This window comes from Anolis sagrei, chromosome 2 (assembly GCF_037176765.1).
Source record: "Anolis sagrei isolate rAnoSag1 chromosome 2, rAnoSag1.mat, whole genome shotgun sequence".
Taxonomy (NCBI): domain Eukaryota; kingdom Metazoa; phylum Chordata; class Lepidosauria; order Squamata; family Dactyloidae; genus Anolis; species Anolis sagrei.
The window spans coordinates 280952155-280964568 of NC_090022.1; the positions used below are offsets into that span (position 1 = coordinate 280952155).

General features: G+C 40.8%; 1 long non-coding RNA gene across 1 annotated transcript in view; it reads right to left on the reverse strand.

Moving 5' to 3' along the window:
- Window positions 1–11966, reverse strand: part of LOC132766406 (uncharacterized) — a 36100-nt gene extending 24134 nt beyond the window's left edge. The window contains exons 1-2 of the long non-coding RNA XR_009630462.2: window positions 11893–11966; window positions 11437–11492 (exon numbers count right to left, since the gene is read on the reverse strand). This is a non-coding gene — a long non-coding RNA (uncharacterized lncRNA). The remainder of the gene's footprint in view (window positions 1–11436; window positions 11493–11892) is intronic.
- Window positions 11967–12414: the final 448 nt, after the last annotated feature.

Here is a 12414-nt window from a genome sequence, read left to right on the forward strand (position 1 = left end):
AGCTTTGTTTGCATGTCTCCTGGAGGAGCATCACAATTGTCCACAGTGAGTGTCTGTGTTACACATGGTAATGTTGATGTGTTGGACGCAATATGTAGTTTCAGGTTGCATGTACAACTTTCTATGATCCTGAATAGAATGCAGTCTACCTAGCTGCAAATCTCTGTTGGTTGCAAATTCATTTGTAGGATGGAAAATGAAAGTTGAATTAAGTCCCTACTTCCCTCGCCCTTCCCCACATTGTCTCAATGCTTGGTCATAAACACACACCAGGTATTTTGAGATTATTATTCCCATACTGAGCAATTCAGGTTCAGAACTCTTCCAGGCAAAAATAGTCTTTGGGGTGACTATTTTTGGGGGAATAAACACCAATGGCAAATAAATGGTCAATTTGACCAAATATTTAATGAAAGGACCAATAGGTTTTGGGACCCTACCTCACTACTTCTTAGTCCAGTGATTGTCAACCTGTGGGTCCCCAGACGTTTTGGCCTTCAACTCCCATAAATCCTAACACAGGCGTCCTCAAACTAAGGCCCGGGGGCCGGATACGACCCTCCAAGGTCATTTACCTGGCCCTTGCTCAGGGTCAACCTAAGTCTGAAACGACTTGAAAGCACACAACAGCAACAATCCTATCTTGTCAGCCAAAAGCAGGCCCACACTTCCCATTGAAATACTAATAAGTTTATAATTGTTAACATTGTTCTTCATTTTAATTATTGTATTGTTTTTCAGTGGGCTTTGCACTACAAATAAGATGTGTGTAGTGTGCAAAGGAATTCATTCCATTTATAATCCGGCCCTCCAACGGTTTGAGGGATTGTGATCTGGCCCTCTGTTTAAAAAGTTTGTGGACCCCTATCCTAACAGATGATAAATTGGTTGGGATTTCTGGGAGTTGTAGGCCAAAACACCTGGGAACCCACAGGTTGAGAACCACTGCCTTAGTCCATGCCATGTAGTTGCAGTAAGAAAGACAAGGGCAACAGTCATGGTTGTTGGAGTATGTAAAAATCAGTTGGTGAGTGTGTTAACTGAAAAATGCAAAGCACGAAGCTGATTGGTTGGGCAACGCTTGGGATGCTAGCTGGCAACAGTTACATGTTTAGGTTTTCTGTGCAGGAGCTTGCCAAGACAAGTCAGTGTATATTTTCTGCTTCTGAGCTGCTATGAAGAAGACTCATCATATGGACACTCAAGGAACATTTGAATCTCTCTCAAAGGACATTGTGTGAGTGAATGCAACTGTTCACATGACTGTTTCTCTGCATAACAAAGAGTAAACATCTTATTATTTGCTGATTGTCTGTATGGCATATCTTTTCTCTAGCAACACAGTGTGTGGATTGGCAAAGATGTGAACTACATATGATTTTCATTCCACCACAATGGTCACTAGTCAGAGGAAGAACAACTGAGAAGGAGTTGCACCTATTCCACTTAAAAGGAATATTGGCAACTGGGAAGATAGATAGAAAAAGGATCGATTTGCGGTGTATCATTTTAAATATGTTATATGGAACTTGATAAAATTGCTATTTACTAAATAAAAAGAGGCAAGAATATTGAAACTCCAATGAGACTTTGAAAGAGGGTTTGGAAAAGGATCCGAATAAATGGTTGGGAGATAAAGTATCAAAGGCTCTAACCTCAAAAGACCACAGTTAATTAAAAAACAAGCTGGGTGGCAACCTTATTTGTTCAGTCGAAATTGCTATAGAGAAGCAATAAATGGCTTCACTTCCTTCCTTGTGGTAAAGTCAGAAATGGATTTCAAAGTGTTTTTTTTTTTAAGTCAAAGCGCAGGAAGTGACAGAAAGCAAGTTATAACAAGTTGCACACACCACAGTCTGGACTCTGGGTTCACTTTAGGCATTCAAAGCACTGGTGCTTCTCCAAAGCTTACTTGAAGTAGCCAAACTTCCTGGATTTATAAAACTGGGCGGAACATTTTATGGGAGTTGGATTGCACATTGCTAGCATTTCCTCTCCTTATTACCAGACGACCACAAGGCAATCCTGTCTTATTTGCCACCGCATCCGAAACCTGGACAGAGGAAAGGTATCATTACTGCAGACACAGGTAGTATTTGAATCATAAGATTTTGATCCAAAGCACACTTGGATTGGCAGTTGTTCTAGTGCCATTAGAATCAATAGGAAATACTTCCAAGTCCATGTATTTATTATGGAAGTACATCGTTCCAGTGGGACTATAATATCTCAATACAACTGGTAGCTCTCCAGATCTGCAGGGCTGGTTGTCATGAAACATGATATGATATTAATGCAGATTTATAAAGGGAATATGTTTATAGTCATCCAATATTATTTACTTGTGTTATTACATCTGTATTCCACCCATCTTCTGTTGAATTGAACATGGCATCTATGGGTGGCTCAGCATTTGTCGATACAGATACTGAACAGGCTTCAAGAGATCTTGGATCTAGGTTTGTGTCCAGATTATCTGAAGGACTTTGGGTGGGTCTACACAAGACACCATAATCCAGTTTGGAAGTGGCTTTGAAAGAACTGGGGGAGTGATTTGATTAGCAGGTCTAGAACTAGTACGAGGTGAAGGAAGGTGATTACATTGAGCACAAACTTGACCGTAAACCACTTTGCAGAGTCATGTCCTACCCTCCCCCCCCCCCACCACCCCAGCCATTTCCAGGTGAGATGTGCACCAGAGGCATATAGAGTGACAAAGAAAGAAAATGTGACAGGTAGGAGCACAGGCAATCAAAGGTCCCTCCTTTGGATTGATTAGCCTCTCCTGCCAGCCATGCCCTGAGGCATTTGGGATCTTTTACTGCACTTCAGCTGGATCTGGGATGCACAGGGATCAGCTGCAGCATATTTTTTTGCCATAACTGCTTTTCCTGGGACTTTTCTTAAAGCTCTGTATCACAAGTAGGGCCCTTCCACACAGCCCTATATCCCGAAATATCAAGGCAGAAAATCCCACAATATCTGCTTTGAACTGGGTTATCTGAGTACACACTCATAATGTGGGGTTTTCTGCCTTGATATTCTAGGATATAGGGCTGTGTGTTGCTGAATCGTTTACTTCTTGGAAGGAGAGCAATAATCAAGCTCAATAAAATAGTGAAGAGTAGAGACATCACACTGGCAACGAAGATCAAAGCAATGATAACCTATGGATGTGAGAGCTGGACCATAAGGAAGACTGAGTGAAGGAAGATAGATGCTTTTGAACTGTGGTGTTGGAGGAAAATTCTGAGAGTGCCTTGGACTGTGAGAAGATCCAACCAGTCCATACTTCAGGAATAAAGCCTGACTCATTGGAGGGAAGGATATTAAAGGCAAAGATGAAGTACTTTGGTCATATCATGAGAAGACAGGAAAGCTTGGAGAAGGCAATGATACTGGGGAAAATGGAAGGAAAAAGGAAGAGGGGCCAACCAAGGGATGGATGGTATCCTTGAAGTGACTGGCCTGACTCTGAAGGAGCTGGGGTGGTGATGGCCGACAGGGAGCTCTGACGTGGGTTGGTCCATGAGGTCACAAAGAGTTGGAAGCGACTGAACGAATAAACAACAAATACTACTACACATTTGGGGTATACGTTTTGTGAACACCCACAAGTCAGCTTCAAACTGCATTATGGTATCTGTATAGAATTCTCCTGTATTATTCTGTATGGGCCTGTTAATACTCTGCTTACCTCTGGAGAGGGCCTTCTCTCTCCCATCACCTTCTCCGGTCTACTTAGTGGGAACAAGGGGAAGGGTCTTTTCAATGGCTGCATGGATTCTGGTGTAATACAATACAAACAATAACACAGTCTGATTGAAACAGTTAACAAGCCTGGGCTTTAAGATCAAATTGTGAATAATTTTTTTTAATTATGCAAACTTACTTCACACCCATCCCTTTGTGTATAATTGTGTACAACCGGATGGTAAACAGTAAGATCCTTATTGATGACAAAATGTTTTGAAGGTTGGTGGTTATTCCAAGCTTGGGACACCTGAGTGGGAACAATTTATAACTGAGGAAAACATGAGACAGAGTTTTGAAGCTGGCATGGAAAGTTTTAGAAGGAAATTTCTATTTAGTAGTAGATGTTTAGAGCCTTAGGGTGCTGGAGTGATTCTGCTTGGGCACTGCGTCTTTGATTACTTTGTTCCTGTGTACTTGACTTATGTATTTGTGAATAATTAGATATTACCAAAATATTATTTAAGCCCAGTGTTGTTTTTTTACCCTCAAAAAAGGAACTGACCCTGAAAAGATGCCCTCATGGTGTGTCAAGCAATAATTTTCTGAAAAGTGCCCATCATCATTTGGAATCTATTTTTGGTACTACTGGATGAGTAGGGTAGTTTTGATGGGTCAAAACAACTCAGAGCGGGAGCCAATGTGGCGTAGTGAACAACAGCATGTTGGACTTGGACTGTGGACACCAATATTCAAATCCTTGTTTGGAGATGGAGCTCACTGGGTGATCTTGGACCACTTACCATCTCTTAGAAGCCTAGTGGACTTCAACACTGTTATTGAGAAGCTAAAATGAAGGAAAAATCAACATGTGCTCCTCTAGCCTTACAGGAAGGATGAAATGCAAACATGAGAAATAATAATTACCTTTCCCACAGTCATTGTGTGCCACCATTCAAAGCATTAATTTACTAGCACAGTGAGTCATAGGATATTTTCACAGTCATATGAAGAGTGTTATACCTGTAGGCAAAGCCTTTGAAAGTTGAACTATATGCATCTCTTGCTTTCATGCAAGCAGCTCACCATTATTTCTGTGGACATAGGAGAGAGTGGCAGAATATAGCTCCTCATACTGCAATGTACTTGTTCAATCCTCAACATCTCCAACTGAAAGAAATTTCATAGTGGACTGTGGGAAAGACCTCTTAAGAGACTATTGGTAGTGAAAGTAGATACTATTAGATCAGGCAGACCAAGACTGAGTAGTTAAAAGATGCAACTTAGAAGTATATTTTAGATTACAGCTCCTAGCATGGATACTGGGCTTGTAGGACCTAACAATTTCCAAGTAACATTTCCAAATTCTGACCCACATGCAGAGAAGGCTTTTCAGCTGCTTCCTCCCATAGATATTACATCATTTCGGACGTTGTACAGACCCAGTTGTTCAAACATACCCATTTCAATGTGAGGCAGACTACAGCCTAAATGAGCACAGTACTGGTCCAATGTGACTTCATCACATTGAGGCAGAGAAGAATTTGGCAGAGTAGAGCTCAGTCTTTCTCCGTTTTGTAATGAAACGGATGATTTCCCTACCTTCATCACACTGTTAAATGTCTCTGTTTTCTTCCCATATTCTTTCACTGCAGTTGCCTTCACATTGCATAGATTTGTCCCCTCCCACCATCCCTCTTCTTGCTCATTGTTTGAAAAAAAGAACTCCTCTTTTTGAAACTAATACGAGATCACATTGGTGAGATCTGAGACGTTCTGAGCATACTCAGTCCTTTGTCCCACCCTGGTCAATCCACAGATATATAAACCCGTTTTCCTACTTGCAACAGATGTCACTACCTCTGAGGATGCTTGCCATAGATGCAGGCGAAACGTCAGGAGAAAATGCCTCTAGAACATGGCCATATAGCCCGGAAAAACCTACAACAACCCAGTGATTCCAGCCATGAAAGCCTTCGACAATACTCAGTCTGTCCAAACACTACATGGTGCCAAAGGAAGGAACCTGAGAGTAATAAATGCCATCACATTACAGATTTGGCAAAACATTCGGATCATTTCAAAGAATCCATTTCCCCACCACCTCCAGAAACGTTGAAAACGAATGCTGGGCCCCAAACTTAAATTACACAAAGAATGCTGTACACTACACTTGAACCAAAACTAATATGATAAACACAGTGAGTTACCGGATTTTAAGTGTAGGACTCAGTGGAATTTAACTAATGTGATTAAATGGTAGGTCTAGTATTCAGGTTTTCCAGTTAGTGGTCTGTGACAGAATTTGAGCATTAACTATTTATAGTTTTTGTTTGAAAAACCCATGTGGCAGTAAGGAAGATCTTCAAATCAGTCCCTTCCTTTGCTGCAGTTCTCTTTGAATAAACTGCTTGCTTTAAAACATTCATAAAGTCCAAGCAAAAATTATTCTTTGGAAAGGTTATTCTCCTCAGTTGACTTCCACATGGGTTCAAAGCTTCAGAAAGAGACAGGCGGGAGGGAGCCAGTTCTTCATTCCAAAGCAGCTTCCCCTGGTTTCAAAGGTCAATCTTTCCTTTTGAAGTAGAAGGCATACAATCAGCTATCTTGACTAGTTTAATATTAGATGTTTTCCCGGCAGTGGATTGATTGCCTAGGTCTGCTCTTTGGAAACATTCACATCATCCTAATGTATTTTTCAGGGGTTTGGGTTACCAAGAACCTGTTTCACATCACTACTATTTAAAGGTGTGCTGGCATTTTCATTGCAGCCTGTTAATCAAATTGCTGTCAGCAGAACTGACGGTGCTTAATTGCAGTGCCAAGCAGCTTCTATGAAACATCCATCTGTATGTGCTTTGTGTATGACTGTTGTCGGATTCACACAGCAACAATCAGCTAAAGAATGGTTTCATTAAGTGAGCTGCATTTTTCCCTGTGGCTGGGGCACTTGCATAACTATGTAGGCTACAAGGAAACATTGCAACACATATTCCTTATAGTTCTTAGAAGCATACCCCACAGGTTTTCCCCCTTCACTTTAACTTCTGCAAGAAAAGAAAACAAATTACTTGTGGCTCCAACATCAAATTAAATTAGATGGCACCATCCTGGAATGAATCCAATAAATCTGCAGGGGGCTTGGGTGTCAATGTGCTGATTTTGAAATTTCTTTGAAAGCTTGAGTGTCCCACGCTTATATAGAAATGGCACTAGTCTTAATAATAATAATAATAATAATAATAATAATAACAACAACAACAACAACAACCTTATTTATACCCTACCTCCATCTCCCCAAGGGACTCGGGGCGGCTTACATGAGGCCAAGCCCAACACACATGAGTAACAAAAAAGCAACAGCAAAAAAATAACAACAATACAATTAAATAAATCACATATAAACATTAACATACAAGGATTTAAAACCTATGGGCAGGCCAGATGTAATAGTTAAAAATTAAAAAATAACGCTGGTCATGAACAGGTAGGATATATCTAATAGGAGGGTTTTTAAAAAGTGAGGGGAGCGCAATCCAAACGGATAGTTAAAGTGCATTTGAGGACATTTTGTTTCCTTATTCCGGGAAGGTACATTGGAACAGCCACGTTTTCAGGCTTCTCTTAAAGACTGCCCATGTCAGCGCATGCCTGATGTCCCTGGGAAGTGACTTCCAGAGTCGGGGGGCCAGCACCAAGAAGGCCCTCTCCCTCGTCCCCACCAATCGCGCCTGCAAGGGCGGCGGGAGTGAGAGCAGGTCCTCTCCAGATGAATGAAGAGACCGTGTGGGTGCAATTCCATCATTGGTGGAGTTCAGAATGTTCTTTGATTGTAGGTGAACTATAAATCCCAGCAACTACAACTCCCAAATGATAAAATCAATCCCAACCCCCCAACCTCGTGATGGTGCAATTCCATCATTGGTGGAGTTCAGAATGTTCTTTGATTGTAGGTGAACTATAAATCCCAGCAACTACAACTCCCAAATGACAAAATCAATCCCACCACCACCCCACCTCATCAGTATTCAAGTTGCGTGCCAAATTTGGTCCAGTGAATGAAAATACATCCTGCATATCTGATATTTACATTGCGATTCATAACAGTAGCAAAACTACAGATATGAAGTAGCAATGAAAATAATTTTATGGTTGGGGGTCACCACAACATGAGGACCTGTACTAAGGGGTCTTGGTATTAGGAAGGTTGAGAAACACTGCCGTAGATAGATAGTGTGAAATCTGTAATTTCTTGTGTCTTGTAGATCCAAAGAATTTGGTAGATTAGACCTTACCTTAATTTTGTCGCCAGTTCCTTGACCAGGTTATTTATTTCTGATTCCCATCAACTTTTAGGAAAGAAAATCTGGATACAAAATAGCATTTTTCTGTTTTTGTAACTCAGGACTCACCTTTGATCTTGAGCAACTTACTTTTTCTTTAACCTCACCAGTTATACTTCTATCAAACTGGTGACTGGCCATAGCCATTTTGTGAATAAACAAGCCTACCTCTTGACATCCAATTTTGCGAGAATTTTCATGGTAGTTTCTTAAAATGATTGGGGGTTTTCGGTGTATTTATTTATTTACATTATTTATATTCTACCCTTCTCACCCTGCAGGGGACTCAGGGCAGATTACAATGTACATATACATAGCAAACATTCAATGCCATAGACACACAACATATATAGACAGACACAAAAAAGCTATTAAGCTTTCCATCTTTCATGAGGGTATTCTAGCCACCAGGGGAGCTGTCACTTCACCGTCCATTTGTGACACTGATGGAGTTCTTCCTCATTCTTTTGCTTGCTTGCTGGAGATATTTATGGTGTCGTGGATTAGTTAAATTAGCCTCCCTGCATAAGCGGTACCTAAATTTCCTACTTGACAGATGCAACTGTCTTTCGGGCTGCAAAGCTCGACAGCAAGCTAGACAGAATGGTCAGATGCTCACTCTGGCCTGGGCTGGCTTCGAACTCATGACCTTCCAGTCAATAGTGATCTTAATGCAACTGACTCCCAGCCAGCTGCGCCACAGTAAGGTTTTGTGGACATTTTTAGAGGGAGTAGATTGCAGCCCTAAAGCATAGTCATTTTTTGGTCTTTAAAGGGCCTTAGAGTTTCTTGCTATGTTTTTCTATGTTGCCTTTGATGACAACAAAACTGTGACATGTGCCTCATGTTTAGCCTAGAATTGATGTTGTTATTTGTTAAATAATCAGCTTGAGAAAGCACCAAGACTGGGGTCATGATATAATAAGAGGAAGTTTGAGCCTTTACCACTGTCATGGTTTCAAGAAGACCCTTTGTGCATGCTATTTGTAATGAAAGCTGGAAGCAACTTTTCTTCCATCGCAAAAAACAAGCACTTGGGGGAGTGGATTCTGATTAAGACCGCTCAAACAAATGATGTTCCCTTATGCTGCAATTCCAAACTCACTTAGTGTCCCAGCATTGACTGTTTATGTGTATATTTCAATTACCCAGTGATCCAAGAATGAACCAGGGAAGAACAGTGTGCTAAACTGGCTAGTTTGAGTTTTGGGAAGATACACAAATTCAGAATATTGGAGGTGAAATAACAGAGCTATCACTTCCTTCGATTTGTATCTTTATAGATGCCTGTGTGCAATGCAGGTAATGATGCTACTAGTTCACTACCTTTGAATTGCTTGAAAACCATTACTACATTTCTTTCCAGCTCAGAACTTATAAAGCTACAAGAAGGGGAATACATGATTGGCCTAATTTTATTGGAAAAGATGCCTTGGGCCTCCAAACGCAAATACTTGGCATTCTTTTCAAACTGTAAGAAAAATTGTGGTTAATGGTATGCCAAAGCCCTATGTTGCTTGGTTAGATAGTCTGTAGATTTACTTATTTTTCACATACCCCTCAAATGAAGAAGTTATTTCACTGCTCTTTCCCATCGGAAAAAATTCTCAACCCATTAACAAACATGTGACTTTGGTGATGAATCCTGAGAAATCTGAGCATTCTGCTGCGAACTGGCCTGATCCACCTTACAACCAGAAAGAAAATAAGGTCTGGGTTTTCTGCAGAAATTAGTAAAGAAGAAGTTTCTGACCAAGGTCTTATACATTTTCAACATTATGTAGATAGAGACACATATTCTTAGACTCTACACCACTAAAGGTGGCATAGAGCTGCAGTGGTGCAATGGGTTAAACTCTTGTGCCAGCTGGACTGCTGACCTGAAGGTTGAGTTGCTGACCTGAAGGTTGCCAGTTCGAATCCATGCAACAGGGTGAGCTCTCGTCTGTCAACTCTTGCTTGCGAGCACATGAGAGGAGCAACCCAGCAGGATGGAGCCTGAAAACGTGGTTGTTCCAGTGTGCCTTCCCAGAATAAGGAAAACTCTTAGCAATATGTCCTCAAATGCACTTTAATATTGATTTAGGATTGTCTGCATGCCCTCATCTTTCTTTAAAAACCCTATCCTAGTTTACCCTACCTTGTTCATGCCCAGTATTTTAAATAATTATTATTACATTTGGCCCGGCCATAGGTTTTTAAATGCTGTATGTTACTGTGATTGTTTATTGCTTATTGTGTATTTTTTGTTTTTGAGTTTTATTTTAACTGTCTTGTATTGATTATTTGTGGGCTTGGCCTCATGTAAGCCGCACCAAGTCCCTTGGGGAGATGGTAGCAGGGTACAAATAAAGTTTTTTTTTTATTATTATTATTATTATTATTTATGTTAACACATCCGGGCATCCCCTGGGCAACTTCTCTGTAGACAGCCAATTCTCTCACACCATACTTGCAGTATGTTCTCAAGTCGCTTCTGATATGATTTTAAAAAAAAGTAAATGTGGCCTCTGATTATGAAATTGGTATCATAGTCTTGAGCTTATCCATTTTAGAATAGCTAATTAACAAGTCAAGTCCCACGTAGTAAGTCAAAACTGAAACTGTATGTATACTTGTATGAGCATACATACATACATTATACTTTGCTGCACTAGGATCTGCATCAATATTAACAGTAACCAAAGAAAAATCCAACAACAACCTGCTTTTATATCTTGTTTGAGACCCAAAGCAGCTCACAACATTATGAAAATGTTTGCAGACTCCTGGAAAATGCAGCTTTTGAAACCACACCTCATTTGACTGCTTGAAAATGGAGTCTGCAAGAGGGAAAACTCTCTGGCTGGATCTACACTGACCATATAATGATGTTCAAACTGCATTATATGGCAGCGTAGATCCAACAACAGCCTTTCACCATAGACATTATACACAGAGTGGGGCCTTCTCAGCTGTGGCAGCCCAACCATGGAAAGCCCTTCCCTTGGAGGCCTGATTGGCACCATCATTGGCTTGCAGTGCCATGTTAAAGGATGGCCAATTATTAAAGCCTTTAAGACCTAACTGATCAACTCCCAAAATGTCACTGATGTTTTGATTTGATTCATTTTTAGGTTGTTTACTATGCTTTACCTCTGTTTCCACACATTTTTTATTATTTAAATTGTTTAACTCAATTAAATCAAGGTTAATTGTACGTTCCCCTGAAAATTCATGATACATAGCTGTCCTGGTTAGTACTTGGATGGGAGATAGCCAATAAATACCAATTGCTGTAGGCCATATTTCAGAGGAAGGAACTGGCAAAACCGCCTCTGAGTACTCCTTGCCTAAGAAAACCCTATGAAATTCATGGGGTCACCATAAGTCAACAGGCCACCTGAATGCACGTACTCACCATTCCTTGGGTTGCTTTGATTCCTTCCTGAACCTTTTTCGGCAAATATTTCCCTTCTGCCACATAAAACAGAAACAGAATTAATGAGTTCAAAAATCACTTTATTTCATTAGTCTCATAATACAGGATCAAGAAATGCAAACAAATAAGTATTAAGGTAAGCTTGGTGGAGAAAATAGTGATGTTGTTACAACTTTTGAGCTAGAGATGCCAAAACTGAACTTGGGATTCCTGGCTCCTGCACGCAAGCATACTGACCTTAGCAAGCTGCACTTCTTGATCAAGATTAGACTTGTTTAGGCCCCTTCCACACTGACCCCATATCCCAGGATCTGATCCTAGATTAACTGGCAGTGGAGACTCATATAATCTAGTTTAAATCAGATAATCTGGAATGAGATCCTGGGTTATAGGGCAGTGTAGAAAGGACCTTAGATAGCTGAGGGCATGCCATACCATGTAAGTCCTCCAAGATCAATCACCTGAAGGAGCACCTACTGGCGGTAAAGCTGGCCCTCTGAAATCTGATCCTCAAAGATGAACTGCTGTTAAATCATGTAGCAGCAAATGGTTCCAAAGGTCTCATATTGATTTCTCTGTATAGGTTAGCTGAGTATCATGATTGCTTATGACAGCGTTTCCCAACCTGGGGGTCAAGACCCCTGGGGGGTCTCAAGGGGGTGTCAGAGAGGTCGCTAAAGATCATCAGAAAACACAGTGCCAAGTTTGTTCCAGATCCATCATAGTTTGTGTACACAGTGCTCTCTGGATGTAGATGAACTACAAGTCCAAAAACTGAAAATCAATTCCCACCAAACCCTTCCAGTATTTTCTGTTGATCAGGAGAATTCTGTATTTGGTTCAATTTCATCATTGGTGGAGTTCAGAATGCACTCTGACTGTAGGTTAACTATAAATCCCAGCAACTACAACTCCCAAATGACAAAATCAACTCCCCGCCCCCAACCCCACCAGTAT